General features: G+C 44.4%; 1 protein-coding gene across 1 annotated transcript in view; it reads right to left on the bottom strand.

Annotated features, from left to right (window-relative positions):
• Positions 1-17,621, bottom strand: part of LOC131087428 (glypican-5-like) — a 373,149-nt gene that overhangs the window by 138,216 nt on the left and 217,312 nt on the right. The window lies entirely within an intron of this gene.

Here is a 17,621-nt window from a genome sequence, read left to right as displayed (position 1 = left end):
GCTATGGCTGTTCTGCTCTCTCTGGGACAGGGACAGACACTGCAGGCTCCTTGCACTCCCACACCCAGTGCTCTGTGCAAAGGCTGGGCACTGAATGAATAATGAAACAATAGAAACCAAAAAATTAGGAAAGAACCCCTTTTTTAACAGAACATATATTTCTCTGAAGCATTTCCTTTTCCTAGCACAAACAATGAATACAATCTTTGATACAAGGCTTCAATACCACTGCATCCTGCAAAGAACCCCTGCTCCACTGGGAAGTGCCAAATAATTCCCAAGAATGTAAAGGAAGCTGAAAATCTTGGGAGGACCAAGCACAGAGATGCAGATAACACATGTTCCCATGGCTTCCTTGGCATTTCCCTGCTGGAAAACTGCCAGGAACAGAGCTATGGGCACACCAGGAGGGAAATTGTTTTCACAACATTCCTACCAGAGGGCACAGTGGTGCAAACACAGTGGACAGCTCCTACAACATTCCCAACCCAGGCATGCTCAGCAATGTGAACTCCTGGAACTTTGGCAGGTCATTCATCAAAACTTGGAGCTTTTCCCCTCCTTGGAAAAGTTTTTGTTTCTTTATTTTCATCTTTTTTATGGGTGACCTTTTGCCTCCTTTTGTGACACAGTTTCCTATCCCTTTTTCATCTCCTCTGACTCTTTACCTTTGCCATTAATCTGCAATAGGCAAACTTGTCAAATGTCAGCAACACCCACAATGTCCTTACAGGCTTGAAATAACTCTTTCTTTCTTTCTTTCTTTCTTTCTTTCTTTCTTTCTTTCTTTCTTTCTTTCTTTCTTTCTTTCTTTCTTTCTTTCTTTCTTTCTTTCTTTCTTTCTTTCTTTCTTTCTTTCTTTCTTTCTTTCTTTCTTTCTCTCTCTCTCTCTCTCTCTCTCTTCTTTCTTTCTTTCTTTCTCTCTCTCTCTCTCTCTCTCTCTTTCTTTCTTTCTTTCTTTCTTTCTTTCTTCTTTCTTTCTTTTCTTTCTTTCTTTCTTTCTTTCTTTCTTTCTTTCTTTCTTTCTTTCTTTCTTTCTTTCTTTCTTTCTTTCTTTCTTTCTTTCTTTCTTTCTTTCTTTCTTCTCCTCTCTCTCTCTCTTTCTTTCTTTCTTTCTTTCTTTCTGCCTCCCTCCCTCCCCCCTTCCCTTCCTCCCTCCCTCCCCTTCCCTTCCCTTCCCTTCCCTTCCCTTCCCTTCCCTTCCCTTCCCTTCCCTTCCCTTCCCTTCCCTTCCCTTCCCTTCCCTTCCCTTCCCTTCCTTCCCTTCCCTTCCCTTCCCTTCCCTTCCTTCCTCCCCTTCCCTTTCTCTGACTTTCAGCATGACTCAAAATAACTCTTTTCTAAAGAAATGCAATTTTAAATGCAAAGGAATTCAAACTGTCATTTGGTTTCGAGCTCTAGCATCCACGTGTCCCAAGCCTCTATTTAAGTATGCACAGGCATGTTAAAAAATGGTAAAAGAACATCAGAGTGCAACTTTTGTGAATTCTGAATTTTTCAATAGATCACGTTATGAAGCAACATGTCATAGACATACAGCTTCCAGTAAAATTGTGATTACAATGGGTATCTTGATATCTTCCATTAGTTGTTAGCAAGGAGGCACTTTTTGAGCTGTTTCCTGGAACCAAAATCGTTTTGATGCCCTGATCCTATTCCTAATTTAGCCCCGAGCTACTTCCAGCCCTGTCCTCATGGATATCTGTCTGCAGCCACAGATTCCTGTGTTAGAGAGACACGGCAGAGCAAGTGCTGCTTTCCTCCACACAGAGCCATTTTCCCAGAGCCCATCCCAGTTTCCCAGCCTGGGCTGTGGATGCCCCAGAGCACGGAACCCTGCCCCTGTGCCCTGGGGCAGCCTGCCATGGGGAGCACTGCAGGCTCACAGCTGTGCTCCCCACCCCAGGCTTGCTCTGGCCCTGCACTGACAAACTCCCTCAGGAAAACCCTGGAGAAAGAACAGGCTTCTATTCTCATTGCCAATAAATCAGATTTTAGGAGGATGGCTATCCACACACCAGGCACATGAACTTACAGAAACAATCCCATTGGGACTGCCAAACACTCAGAAATGTTTGCTTAGACTTTGAAGGCTGCATCAGACACATTCCCCTTCTCCCCATCTTGGGCTTCTTCAAAAAGTTGTGATTTTGCCCATTTTTTGTACAAATCTGCCCCAAAAGCTCCAGGCTGCAGTAGCTGGTTTGTTGAGCAGGAGCTGAGAGCTGCAGCATCCCAAGCTGTAACTCAGGGGGATTTCTGAGTTTCTTTGCTCAGAAGAAAATAAACTTTTCTGGGTTTCTTTGCTTTGTTTTCCTGCCTGCCTGAACACCTCAGCTCTCCTTTGAGCTGGGAACTGCACTTCCATGGGCTTGGCCTTCTGGAGATCATTTTCAGTGTGTAATCATCTGTCACTGCTAATTATTGCCACATTTTGGTCTGTGTGAAAAACAGTAGCTAGGTTTTTCAGTTTTCTAACAAAGCTCTCTTGCATTTGAAGCATTGAAGAGGCTCTGTGGCATCTGAAATAATTAATAATTCAGAGTAATTCCATCCAAAAAGCACAATACATGACTGACAGCTGTCAAACATATGACATCACCCTTCAGTCATACAATATAATAATTTATGGTCTAATGTGTTCTGTAAAATGAACAATCCACAGAAAAGTACAGAAACTTAAAGGTGAAGTCCAGGGGAGGTTTCCTTTCTGAGCTGTTAATTTAGATTTTCTGGAAACAGTGGGAATGAGCAGTTCTTAGCACAGCAAGGCCCTTCTGAAATGAAATTAACTTTCAGCATGTAACCATTACCCCACAATGGTCCAAGATCACACATTAGGCTGCTGTACACTACGTGAGAAACTCAAATTCTGCTCTGAAAAATACACAGAGAACATTTTCCTTTCTCTTAACAATTCTTACTCATTACTGTGTTAGTTATGCAAACACAAACCCAACACTCAGATCTCCACTATTTTGGGTTGCAGATCAATTTACACTTCCCCAGAGGAGACAGCAGGAACTGAAAGGGTAACAAGAGGCACACGGAGTCACTTATTTGGCAGTAAGGAGTTTAACTGTTCTCACTCTCCAGCCCAGAAACAGCCATGTTTAGGCAGATTTTTGTTCACCAAACTGCTGAGTGTAACAGGAAAGCACAACTGGACACAGGCACACGTGGAATGAGATGTTCTGTGGGAAGCAGAGCAGAGCAGCCTGAGCACCTTCGGCTTTGTGTTCATGGCTGGATTATCTCATCTCACCTGTACTAAAGCAGGAGACCTGGCTGAGGCTCCTCTCACAGCTGAGCCACGTGGACACTTCTCATTCCTTCTCCTTAATGTGGATTCTATGGGGTATAGAACACAGCCCAGCCTTTCTGTCAGTGGGGCTGAATGTCTGTAAGAGCTGAAATGAGGGATGTGGGACTCCAGGCAGCTCTCCAAAATGCAGTTTATTGTATACAGAATGCAGTTTATTGTATACAAAATGCATTTTATTGTATCCAAGATGTTACAGCAGCCCAGGGTTGTGGGTGGCAGAGCTGTGCCCACAGCTGTCAGCTCCAGATGCAGGCAGGCCTGGAGTCCTGCATCCCTCATTCAGGCTCTTACTGATGGTGCCCCACATTGGGTGCCACTGTAAGAGCTGAAATGAGGGATGTGGGACTCCAAGGGCTCTCCAAAATGCAGTTTATTGTATACAAAATGCAGTTTATTATATCCAAAATGCAGTTTATTCCATCCAAGATGTTACAGCAGTCCAGGGTCATGGGTGACAGAGCTGTGCCTACAGCTGTCAGCTCCAGCTGCAGGCAGGCCTGGAGACCCTTTGGGTTTGGTTACAATGCATTAGATACTTTTCTTTGCTGAGCACCTTAATACAGTAGAACCAATCCATACATTAACTATTATCTATAACCTATCATAAATACTGTAATTACCATATTCATGTTACTGTTCTCCAATCACTAAAAGTCAGTACATTACAGTTTAAGCTAGAAGGTTTTTTCAGTTTTCTTGCAGTGGAAAACTCTGAGACCTTTTTTCTACTTGCAACATCAGCAGGCTTGTTTGCCTGTACTATCTTTGTGCTTGGTAAAAACATCTTGTTTGGGGTGGGTTTATCCTTTGCTTTAAGCCATAAAGCCCTTTCTAACTCACACACCCTTGGCCTCCTTGGTTATCCAGTAAGATTGGCCCAGCAATTCTTTTTTTCCATATCAAAACTTGCTTCCATCTCTATTCCTTCAACAGACTCCACATTTAAAAATCTTTCTGCCAAGCACACATATCTGTGAGACTTCCTCGTCAAACTTTCATCCTTCCCAACAGGGCATGAGCAGGATCTCTCTCTCCCCAAACATCTATTCAACTTCTACAGTCTCACTTTATTTTATTTTTTTTGAGGCTAGAACAGTGGTTGAAATGGCTGAGAGGTTCAAGAGTTTCTGGGAGGATGAGCAGGGGCACCAAGGTGCTCCCTCCCTGTCCCTGTGCCAGCCCCACAGAGGGGACAAACCCCAATCCCTGCACTTGCCAGGCTTCCCCCAGTGCTCACCAGGCAAGGAGGGAAGGGAAACTCCCCAAAGCTCTGCTCCAGTCTGGGCATCTGCTGCAAACCTTTCTCAGGCCTCTGCCCTGGTTCCCAGAAGAAACACTGGAGCTTCTGACACGTGGAAATGCCACGGGAGCAGCATTTGGACCAGTGAACTTTCCCTGTTATTTCTGCTGCAGCCATTTCCCCTCTTCCCAGCTTTTTCAATTGTTATTAAAAGAACACAAAGAACCTGCAGCTATAGGAGAAGATTATCTGCTTTCTAACAGCAACAACAATTTGCCATTTTCTGCAATGGTGAGGGGGAAAAACCCAACAAAACAACCCAAGCACCCAAGCCTTTGAAAGGCACTGGTTTGCCTGCAGTTATACCCTCACAATCTGAGCAGAGATGGAAGGGAACCTTTATCTTCAAAGAAAATAATGAGCTGCAAGATGCCTGTATTTAAAGATACCACACAAAATTAGCCACATAATTCTCATTTTTGGAGAGGAACCAGCTCCAGGGATGCTGCAGAGATCCAAATTTAAATGGTACAATCTCACCGCACAATGAATATCGGATAGGGCAGGCCAACAGAGAATAGCAAGGAATTAATGGGCAGCCCTCAACACATTTTTAATTAAAAGAATCCAGAACAATAAGTGTGTCTAAAAACCTCCCCAAAGACCTGAAAAAGATAGATTTCAAGGACAGAAAATCCTTTTCAGATCGGCACCCTTTTAAAGGTCATGCTTGGCAAGGGTAAAGTGTAAAGTTACAGAAACTTGGCATCCCAAAATACTCAACAACATAAATTCTTGCTTGCAGATTGAAAATTTCCACTGAATTGTATTGGAAAGCCATAAGATTGGTTATACTGGGTTTTTCCACTGGGATGTGCAGGGCACTTGGTGTATCAATTCTAGAATATTCACAAAGAAACACCCAGAGCTCAGCTGCTGCTCCAGAGGGGCTGGAGGGATTGGCCCTCTCTAGTCCCTGCACAAAGGGCAGATTTGGGCCAGAACCTGTCTGCCACAGCCCTGTGTCCCCTGCAGATGCAGTTCTACATTTAGATTTGGGAAGTCACATTTTAATTCTGTTTTGATACAAACATGGAAAGGCATTTCTGACCTCTGCCTTAGTCAGGAGCTCCTGTACCCTGCAAATGAACCTGACCAGCACCATCAGATGCTGCTGAGACTTTTGTCTCATGTTAGAGCAGTGCCACAAAAAGTGGCACCCAGCCTAAACACTCAGGGAGCTTAGAAACCCTGAAGAGAGGATGCTGCCTTGGCTAGAATTTGAAATCACAGTTATTGAACGAAGCCTTAGGATTTCAGCTTTTATATTTTTCAGATCCCGTACTGATCAGTGCATCACTCCAAACTCCACACAGAGCTCACATTTTGGTCAGACACAACAATCCCTCTGGGCCTGGGAACCAAGGACACCCCACAGCCTCAGGACCCAAAATGTACAAACAAAAGTGAATCAGGGGAGCAAACTGAGGGTTAAATGACTTCATCAGCTGAAGCTGTAATTGGAGAATTATCCCTGATATTTGAATGGACCAAACTTACAATTGTCTGAAAAACTGGTGCCCATTGTCCAGCTTGGATGTAGCCTCTGGGAGGCTGTGACTGCCCAAGGTGTGGCTGTTGAAGGCCTTCAATAAATCCCCACTATATTCTCTTTATCTTGTCCAGATTCTCTTAATTAACTAATTCTCTTAATTCTCCTAACCTCTGTTCCAGGTAGCCCCTCCAAGGCACCATTAAACCACACATGAAGGTGAGCTGAGGGCAGGGTGGGAGGGATAAGAAGCTTTTTAAGGACCAAAGACCAACCATGGAACTGCAGTGGGCCTGGAGGATCCCTCAATGAGCACAGCAGATGGCAGAAAAAGGCATTTTGTGGACAACCAGCCTCTTGTCTTCTTTCAGAGACAGAAGAATCTCCTGTCAGTGTGGCAGGCACAGGTAACCACCCACTGCCAAGGCTTGCAGTGGCATGTGAGCATCCAGCTGAGCCAGCAGCTTTTGATTCTGCTGCTTTCAGTCTGTGAGGCTCACAACTATTTCCATACATACCCACACACGCACAGATGCCAACCCAGCAGATCACAGTGACAGCTCTCTGAAAGCCACCAAGGTTCAGATATGATGGTAGCCTGCTCAAGCTGCTGGAGATATTTCATCTGATTTCCATCTCATCCCAGACTCTGCACACAGCCACAGTGAGGAACAGCATCCTCACACCACAGACTGAGCTGCCACCAAGCACTGAGGGCTTGCAGGTGCTAATGAGCACTTTGGGGTGAGGGAGGGACTCTGAGGAAAAAGACAAAATTCTTCCTCAGTCCTTCATGTCAGGACTCATGCAATTTTCTGTTTAGTCCTAGGCTGGAAAATTAAAATACAGCATATTGGATTTTCAGGATTTTGTGTTCTTTAAGAAATCCTTTTTTTTCTGCAGGAGCCAGACTAACCCTGCTTTCTCCCACTTCTCTTATGGGGCTTCCAAAATGGTGGGAGAAACTTGGCTGGTTTAACTGCAGCAATGGAACAGTTCTGTGCTTGTAGCTGTGCTTGTCAAGGGTTTAACCCACACCCAAGACACAAACCAGGGACTAACTGTGAATTTGCTGAATCTCCCTCTTCCTGCTCTTCCCTCTGACAGACATTGAGCTTCCAGCTTTGCTAAATTCTCATTATTGACCACTGTGAGTGGTTGATCCAACCAGAACAGAGGGATGCTGAGACTGACCTGGATTCTGGGGTTTGCAGTGAATTGCCACATCCCCACACTGCATCCTCCACCCACCTGAGTCCTCCCAGGAGAAGCAAATCCAAGTGCAAGGCTCCCCCACAGGCACAGGCAGATGGGCTGCTTCACACACTGGGGCTTCTGCTCCACCCTGCTCCTGTCACCCACTTAGCACAGGCAAAATTAAACATTGCATTTGCAGCAGGGATGACAAGGGAGAGGGAAAAATGAGAGAACCAGTGCCTTCCCTCATCCTCTAGAGTCTGTCCACAGCCATATTTACTCCACCCTGGAGTAAGAGGGTCACATCCCCTGGAGTAAGAGGATGGCTGACACCCAGACCCACAATAATAATGGGGATCAGGCCAGACTTGCTCTTTTCAGACACTTTCTAATCCCCTATAAAAAATATTGCTGAAATCTGCCCTGGGATGCAACCAATCTCATCGGGTTTTCTCCACAGACCAAAATTTCCTCGGATTTGAGGTTCTAGCAAATGATCTTGTTGTTTCTGTGTGTACCAGGCAGAAGAACAAATGTATTGATCATATGAACTCTGTGAACCTGCCAGAGCCTAACAGCAGGCAGCACAGCAACTGCACACACTTAGCTCCTTTTCACCACTTTAACTCCAGCCTGACAGCTCATATGGAACTATTTTAGCTCACCCCAGATTACAGACATTCACATTTTCCCCTGCCTGAGCTGATAAAAAAAAGCATCCACACACAAAGCTGCTCTCAGTAAATCAGAGCAGCAGCAGCAGGCCAGTCCCAGCTGGTGCTGTGCACAGTGCCCTGCATCCCCTCATGCTCAGACAGCATCACTCAGGCACTCCTTCCATGAATCTTGCCCAGGAATCAAGCTGCCATATGTCTGTCAGTGCAGCCCAAACCCCTGAAACAGGAGGAAAGGGCAGGAGAGAAACCTGCAGAGCTGAGCATGGTGAGGAAACGTGTTTGGGCTCCATCACCTCCAAAGGAGGACCAGACAGGCAGGACAGCCTGGGCTGCCCAAAGGAACACAGCCCAGCAATGCCAGAGCCTTTCCTGGAACTCAAATGTTGCTCAGAGCCACTTTTTGCCTCCTTATTAAATAAAGCACTTGCTTATTTTCCTGGGCCCTACCTGTCACAGGTTTTACACTGCACCATTTAGCTCTTCTGATTGACTTTTACATGCCATAATTTTTCCTTCATTCACTTCAGTAGTTTTCTTTTCTTACTTTTGCTACCTTTGAAATTGCAAAGTGTTTTTTTCTTTGCCCACTGGCCTGGGATAGGTTATGACCAGCTAATCCCATTTCCTGAGTGTGCACTCATGACTTTCTGGCTTTTACCATTACACTTCGAAGCTAAAGAGAAACTTCTTATTTCCAAAACAAATTATTCACATTTTCAAAGTAATGGAATCTATTTAGTTCTGCTTGACCATCTCAGAATTAAGTAGCAATTTATTATATTTTGTTTGGATTATTAGTTAATATATCATATTACCAACACAGAAAGTATTCTATATGGCTGGTTACTGGTGTGCAATTTGTAGTCTCCCAAGTGCTTGGAAGTGATTAGCAAAGCTAGACAAAAAAACCCTCAAAAATATTCTAACCAATACCTAAAATAATCTTTATAATCAGGAAGTATAATATTGTTTCATATGGTTCATAAACACTCTAACTGAAGTCCAAAATTGAACTTTAATACTCAAAGTGATTAATTTTATACACCTCACTTGGAACTCCTGTATGGTGCTGCATGACTCAGAATTACCCCTGAGACCAGAACTTCATGCAACACAGCTCCTTAACATTAAACCTTTATTTGAGGGGCTGGCACGAATGGTCAGCTTCATCAGGGGGCTCAGAGTGCCTGCAGCTCACCACAGCCCCTCTATGACTTCATCCAGCCCCAATTATAAGGCCTAAGACAAACCTCAAGCTTTCCATTTACCCTTCTGAAACCCATTTGATGTTATTAGATTCTCTTATTTCAGATGCCACATCAAATATGGCTCAGCCTCATTCTCCTGCAGCCAAGCACGAGCCATATTTCATTATGCTCCCCAATAAGGAGCTTGTTTGTCTCCAGTTCACTCCCATGAACATGTCACTTTGAAAAACTGCTCTGAGAGCCTCCTCTTATAGGTCCTGAAAGCAAACAAGACATAGCTCTGAAAGGATGCTGAGCACTTTCTGATTCTGTTTGCAAGGCTGATCACTTGGATCTGGACATATGGCAGCATTCAAAACACTCCCTGCCTCCTTATCAGCAGGCTGCATTCTGCTCATTTGCTTCTGGCTATTAAAAGCTCTGTTTAAATTTGACTATCACTTGAATCCACTTCAATTAGTTATTAGACATACTTTTACAACTGTGAAAAAGTCCTCATCACATAGAAGAATAATCGTCCCTATCAGAATTATTAATAAATTAGAGCTGGAAACCTTTCCTAAATGTTGGAAACAACAGATTGTGTGCATGAGGGTATTTTTCTTTTAGTTACACACGTTAAAATCATGTAGAGGCCAACCTAAATTCATCTTCAGATGTGCCTGAACTGTGTAAGACTGAGGACACATTGTGGCTGCTTCTAAACGATTCAATCCTGTTACCTGTCCCTGTGTGTGTGTGTGTGTGTGTGTGTGTGTGTGTGTGTGTGTGTGTGTGTGTGTGTGTGTGCTGGGTTTTGCACACTCCTGTGAGCCTGACACACTCAAACACCTGGGCAGGAGCACGTCAGAGAGAACTGAGGGGGTAAAGGAGCTGTGTGACCGTGTTCACAGGGGTTTTTGGATGAGGGAAGGGACGAGGATCTGACTCCATGTTTCAAAAGGCTTGATTTATTATTTTATGATAGATATTACATTAAAACTATACTAAAAGAATAGAAGAAAGGATTTCATCAGAAGGCTGGCTAATAATAGAAAAAGAAGGAATGATAACAAAGGTTTGTGGCTGGGACAGAGAGCTGAGCCAGCTGACTGTGATTGGCCATTAATTAGAAACAACCACACCAGACCAATCCCAGATGCACCTGTTGCATTCCACAGCAGCAGATAACCATTGTTTACATTCTGTTCCTGAGGCCTCCCAGCTTCTCAGGAGGAAAAATCCTGAGGAAAGGATTTTGCATAAAAGATGTCTGCGACAGAGCAGAGGTTCCTGTGAGCCTCACCAGAGAACCCTCCCTAATTCCCTTTGTTGGTAACAGAGAAGGGTCATGGGGTAAAAGCCTCAGGGTTTTGATTTATCCTCTCAAAGAAGGCAACAAATACACCAAGAGCTCAACTTCAGAAGGCTCACAGGCCTTGCATCTCACTTGTTTCTGAGCATGCATAGCTGCAATTCCACACAGAGTGAGCAGCCAGTGGAATTATTTACAGCTTCCAAGTCATGGACACAGGTAAAGATTGATTCTGGGCTTGAGCACGTTACACATGCTGGGTCTTGTTTGCTTTACTGCCCCAATGTTACCTTCTGCAAACACTCCCAAGGCTGCTGGGTGAACTTCCTGAGAGCTCTGAGCTGCTGAGAGAGGCAGAGAGCTGCACTGCTGCCCTGCACCACTGCTGAGAGGCAGAGAGCTGCACTGCTCCACTGCAGGCACCTCCTGCAACTGCTGGGAGGCTCCCTGAGCACTCACCCCAAACCTTGGCGCTGGGGGAAGCTGCACCTGGCTGAGATGCAGCTGATAAAGGATGCTCAAAGGTTGATTCTCTCCTCCAGAGGGATGCCTGGGCTCTGCACAGCCCCAAGGCAGCCTGGGGAGCTGTGATGGAGCTGTGCAATTCCTGCACACGTATCACTGCCCCTCATTCCTCACTTGGCTGTAAAGGCAGCACCAAGGCTCCCCGTCACCATGATATTTTCTGAAAAATCCCTTGCCCAGGATTTTCTCCTGGGAAGCCGAGAAGCCTCAGAGAGGAATGAAAACAATAATTATCTGATTGCTGCTCCTGTGTTTGCTGCTTTGGAATGTGGCTTGGACATTGATTACCAACAGGTGAATATCTGATTGGTTCCATGTGAATTGTTTTTAATTAATGGCCAATCACAGCCAGCTGTGTCAGACTCTCTGAGTCAATCAGGAGTTTTTATTATTCATCCTTGTTAAGCCTTCTGATGTCTCCTTTCTCTTTCTTTAGTGTAGTTTTAGTATAGCAGAATATAATATGATATATAATATGATAGATAAAATAATAAATATAATCTAAAATAATAAATATGATATGATATGATATAATAATATAATATAATATAATATAATATAATATAATATAATATAATATAATATAATATAATATAATATAATATAATAATCAGCCTTCTGGGAACTTGGAGTCAGATTCTCATCTCTCACCTCATCCCTCACAACCACCACAGCTCCCCAGTTCTGAAGGGACTCAGAATGCTCTCCTGGGCCCCTGTTCTGCATAATGAAAAGTTCATCCATGACATCTGGGACTGGGAATACTCAGCTCCATGCAGAGCCACTCCCACATAACTGTACTGAAGCACAGGCTCATTTCAGATGCAGCAAAAAGGCAAGTGAAATAAATGTATTATCTCATTTAAAATGCATACAGTCCCAGGAAGCAGGATAGATTGGAGGTGTCACTGAACAGTGCATAGTAAATAAATCATATTTGCAATGCAAGACACTGCAGCCAGCCAAAGCCTGGGGTGGTTAGGGCATAGAAACTGAGGGCCTGGGCATTTGCAGGACTACAGAGCTCCAATCTTTAGCAGCATTTTCCACCATGAAATCACAATTAAAGGTAAAAGTCCCATCTGTGTTCAGGAGGCAGAGCTGTCTGCAAAGCCACCAGAGCTGTGGCACACACCTCATTGCTATTCAAAATAATGAGCAAATGGCTCCTCCTGTAACACCCCAGGCTTTCCCAGCACCATGTGCTCAGCAAATTTTCCTCCAGCCCACCAGGGTATGCAAATCCTGTGCTCTGGAAATGAGGTGGCTGCTGCTTCATCAGTGTTGTCCACTTATTTATGTCCACCTGCCTGCTGGGAGTCCGGGTCCCACCAGGAACCAGCCTCACACAAGAGATGGAGACACTCTGTCTGCCTTGGCTGTCATTTCCTTTGGATGTTTTCCTGTAGGAAGCAGGAACTTCCAGGTGTCTCACCACTGAGCCACATAAATGCTCCTGCTTTGTACATTAGAACATATTTCAGTGTATAAAGGTATAAAGTGCCTATTCTGTGCCCAAGACTTATTGTCCTTGAATTCAAGTTGGACCCTGAGAACACAATAAACAGGAAGGAGTGAGGCACTTAGGAGTAGTATACTTATTTTCACAGAGATAAGCAAGCAGCAAACACAAAGCAGAGGGGCACCAGGGAAGAGATGGAATCTCTCCCTCTGGAATGATGCAGGACCTGGTTTTACAGGGCCCTGGATAACCTAATCTAAAGCCCTGCTTTCAACAGAAGGCTGGATTGTCTCCAGACTGTCCCTTCCAGTCTCAAATTATCTACTACTTACTCTGTAGTAACTTTACTGAATGCTGGTACAAGATGCTAGAAGACTCAGAATTAAAATATATGCCTCTAAAAATAGTTTTATTGCTAATGCACTTTGAAAAAAAAAAAAAAGCCTTTAATCTCAGCTGACTATTACATACCAGCCATTCCCATCAGTGCTCTGTGGGGGTCTCTGCATTTTGTCATTTAAGCATCCCCACGTGAGCCACAGACACAATGCTGGACCTGGCCTAGTACAGAGGCTGAGGAAGGTCTGGTTTTTACCATTCCTACCTATCCACATAGAACAATGTGCTGGAACCCTGGCTGCTGAGAATTTCAGACTTTCTGTGCTGCCAGGCAGGAGAACACTGCATTGACCTGAGGCTATGGAGAAGCTTCTAAAATGGAATGGCAGAACTGGGATTGTGGGTGTGGAGTTTGAATAGAAGTGTGTGATATCACAGGGTGGAAAAATTAGAGTTTGTCACAGACACATTTTATGAAAAATCCTTTCCTTAGGATATTTCCTCCTGAGAAGCTGAAAAGCCTCAGGAACAAAATGTAACCAATGGTTATCTGCTGCTGTGGAATGCAACAGGTGCATCTGGGATTGGTCTCATGTGGTTGTTTCTAATTAATGGCCAATCACAGACAGCTGGCTCAGACACTGTCCCAGACACAAGCCTTTGTTATTCCTTCCTTCTTTTTCTATTCTTAGCCAGCCTTCTGATGAAATCCCTTCTTCTATTCTTTTAGTATAGTTTTAATGTAATATATATCATAAAATAATAAATGAGCCTGCTGAAACATGGAGTCTGATCCTCATCTCTTCCCTGATCTTCAGACCCCTGTGAGCACTTTCACAAGAGTTTAGGGGTTTAGAATATAGTAATCTATATAAAGCAAGATGGAGCCTTTAGGATGGAGGCTGCTCCTTGTTCTCCACCTTCTTCTCCATGGTTTTGGGTGGTTTTGTGTAATTAGATATAAAGTCCACACTGCAGGCAAGGGTGGTTGCTTATTGGGTTAAAAGTGAAACTAATTTAGGCGTCATTTCTTAATTGGACAGTTTACCCTTAAAAGACATTGTAGAGAAAGACAGTGACAGCCATTTTGTAGCTTGTTAGTAGAATGCTGTAGAACTCAGGACTTGTAAGGATGCAACATAGATAAGAAATAATAAACATTTGAGTCTGAACACAAAATATCATCTCCAGTGCCTTCAATCCCAACCTAGACAGCAGCAGAGAAAAGAAGCCAAGAACCAACAGCAATGTTCATGGAAAACTGTGCCAAAGTCTCCTAGGACCAAAGCCATTCCTTGCCAGGTTCTCCTCCTCAGCCCTTGTACCTGCATAGGGCTGAAGTGAGTTAGGAGCAAACTGCACAGACTGTCTGGAGTGCAATGAAATCAGTGATACACACAGTTTGTCGTGCCTTTAAGTAATGCAACTAACTCAATTGTTGTAAAATTGACTCAAATGAGGCTCATTTTGAGAAACAAAACATTTCAATATGGGAAGAAAGGCCAGTAAAAAAGAAGGGTAAAGACTAATCTATATGCTCCTAAAAGTCACAGATGGTGAAAATCAGAGTGTGGTAGGGTTTGTAAAATTCCTACTAAACGTTTTCACTCACGTTCTTAGTAAATCTCCAAGAATTGACACAAAAGCAAGGAGACAAAAAGTAAGAAACAAACAGTTATAAACAGAAGTGATACTCCCTATGAGATGGCTCTCTCACACCCCATGAGTTGGAGTTCTGGATGATGACAATTTTAGATTTTTCTGTACTGACACACTCTGACCCCCAGGAGAGCACTCCATTTGACCTGGAGCTGTAGAAAAGATTCCAAAATTGACTGATAACACTGAGATTACAGGTGTGTAGTTTAATTAGAAGTGTGTAATATCACAGAGTAGAAACTTAAGAGTTTGGAGTTTTAGAAGGCAAGATAGAGGTTTTAGAGTGGCAGTTCTAGAGTCAAGTTCTAGGTAGTTCTTCTTTACCTTCTTCACCTTCTTCCTTCTTCTTCATAGGTTTAGGTAATTTTTGATAAGTAGACAGAAAAGTCCCCATTGTGGATGTTAAGTGATTAGTTATTAGGTTAAAAGTGAAAATAATTTAAGTGTCATTTCTTAATTAGATAGTTTAACTTTAAAAACCTTTTAACAAGAGACAATTAGCCATTTTGTACCTTACTAATAAAAGACTACAACACTCCCTGCTGTGCTCACTACGTGCTCACTCGTGGCAGGCAGGTAAGGCTGGCAGGGAACTCAGCCTCTGGTGTCTGATGGGAACGGTGGGAATTCTGAGCAGTGGGATCCATGTGCAGCACTGAGCTCTGTGAGGAGAAACCAGCCTGGGAGCCACACAGAGCTGATGCTGCTGAGGGAGAAGCGTTTCCCTGGAGAAGCAGGAATTGCTGCACTTGAGGAGAGGTCAGGGTCAGGATGGCAAAAGGATCCTGTGCAACCCCAGGGCACACAGGGAATATTCCTGTGTCTGCTCTGGGGTGCCCTGACCCCCAGGGCAGCTCTGACTCTGACCCTCATCCATGGAGAAAGTTTCCCACACTTCAAGACAGACTGGAACCCACAAAAGTGTGCAATAGATTACAGAGAGCAGTGCAGGTGTGTCACTGGGTGAGAAATTGAGGGTTTGGGGTTTTTAGTGTGTTGTGGATGGCAGCAAGATGGAGGGCACAGGGTGCTGTCCTGGGTTTCTTCTTCAGCTTCTTCTTCCTCCTTCTCCATGGGTTTGGGTGGCATTTTTTAATTGGGCAGAAAAGTCTGCACTGTGGGCTCTGTGGGATCAGTTATTGGGTTAAAAGGGAAAATAATCCAGGTGTCAGCTCTTATTGGATAGTTTAGTCTTAGGAGACCTTGTACCAAGAGATTGTTGGCCATTTTGTGCCTTCTAATGCAAAGCTGCAGAACTCACAGCAGTGAGACTGTTTTACTGATAAGAGATAATAAACACCTGAGTCCCAACATGAAACTGCTGTCTGGAGTGCCTGCAATGCAGACCCAGAGAAACCCATAGCTGGGACCATCATAACTGGGACCCTCACAGCTCCCAGCTCTGTCATGGGGCAGAGGGCACTCCCTGCAACTGGGGAGCCCAGCCCAGCCCTGCTCAGCACCCACAGCTCTGAGATGCCCTTTCAGCTTTGGGGAGCAGGCTGCAGAGAAGCTCCAGGAGGTCTCTGGGCATTTCAGAGCTGCATCCTGCTTTGGGTGAAAGAGCAGCAGCAGCAGTGACCGTGTCTGACTGGTGCTTTTTGATTTTACTAATGAGGTTGATCCTACACACATCTTGCTTTTTTTGATTCCAGCTTGGCAGAGGAGCTTGTGAAGAGATGAGGGAAATGAGTCTCATAAGCTAGCATCAGGCCTGGGTTTGGTGAGATGTAAGACACCCAAACCTTTACAAGTACTATGCACAACACCAAACAGTGCAGGAGTGTCAGAAGCAAAGCAGGCCTGTTTTAAGACTGAATTTCTTTGAAGTGACAAAAAAATGCTGTTTCACAGCAGTGGTTCTGCCTGAAACAAAAGGATTGTTTCCTTTAGTCCTCCTGTTCACTAATTACTTGCGAATGTTTCTCTAAGTAGAAAAGCTCTTGCTGGCATGGCCTCTCTCCAGCATCCAGCCTTGCTCTCTAAATTCCAGTGTGTAAGGCAATAGACACTGACAGAAGAGCAGGGTACAGCAAGAACTCCTCTGCCTCGCTCACGGCCCTGTTCTCTCCTTCAGACACCACACTGGGAAGTTTGCACAACCTCACCTCACAGGCACCATCAGCTCCTCTGCTCTCCAAGCAGGACATCACTGCTCACATGGCACCAAACACTCACAGGTTTAACTCCCCACACCCTGCACTGAGCACACAGACTCAGAGGGCGCTTTCCTGGGCAGGCAGGTGAGAACCATCTCACACGCAGCTGTCACAGCTCAGTGACCCACATCTGAGGGCTGCCGGTGCTGTCCAGGCCCTGCTCCCCAGCTGGTGCAGGGAGCTCCTGGGGCTGACACTGGGCAGCCAAACCATGCTCACAGGGACACCTGATTCATCAAGCTGTGCTGCAACACAACCCAAGTTACTGCTGGAGCCACGTGGCTTGCTGTAGCTGGAAGGTGTTGCAATGTATTTGCAGGGTTAGGCCGCGGTGTGCACCAGCACTGCTGCTGAGTCTGGTACCAAAGCCTCAGGATTTCATCAAGGATATTGGAACATAATAATTGTGATAAATTAATATGTAATTAATTTAATACTTAATTACCCTAAAAATAATTAATAATTAAGAAAGAAGAGGCTGAGAAACTGAATACCAAGACTGCAGGAGAGGACTGTGAAACACCTGGATTGTAACCAATCACATACTCTAAGAAATGCAGGCAGAAAATGAGGGAACAAGACAAAGGAACCAATAAAGAAGTGTGTACTTGGTAGTTTGTAGAATCTATAAATATGTGTGTAATGTAAACAATAAATGGCTTCTGCTTGATCACATTGGTCAGTTGTTCAGGAGTCCTGGATCAAATCTGATATCATAACTGGACTGAGAATCTAAGGTTCTGTTTTGTGTGGTGGTGGAAATTGGGGGAGAGGAGGGGGAATGTTTCTGGAGGGTTTTCATTCTGTATGTTCCTTTTTTTCATATAAGTGAATAAAGCTCTTTCCTTTATTACTAAGCTGGAGCCTGCTTTGCTCCATTTCTGGTCACATCTCACAGCAGCCACAGGGGAGAATGTATTTTATATACAGGGACACTGGCATTGTGCCAGCATCAAACCAGGACATTTTCCCACAGGAAGGGGC

The sequence above is a fragment of the Melospiza georgiana genome, chromosome 10 (genome assembly GCF_028018845.1).
Source record: "Melospiza georgiana isolate bMelGeo1 chromosome 10, bMelGeo1.pri, whole genome shotgun sequence".
NCBI lineage: Eukaryota > Metazoa > Chordata > Aves > Passeriformes > Passerellidae > Melospiza > Melospiza georgiana.
Note: the sequence above shows the minus strand (reverse complement) of the source record. Positions and strands in the feature narration are given on the sequence as shown.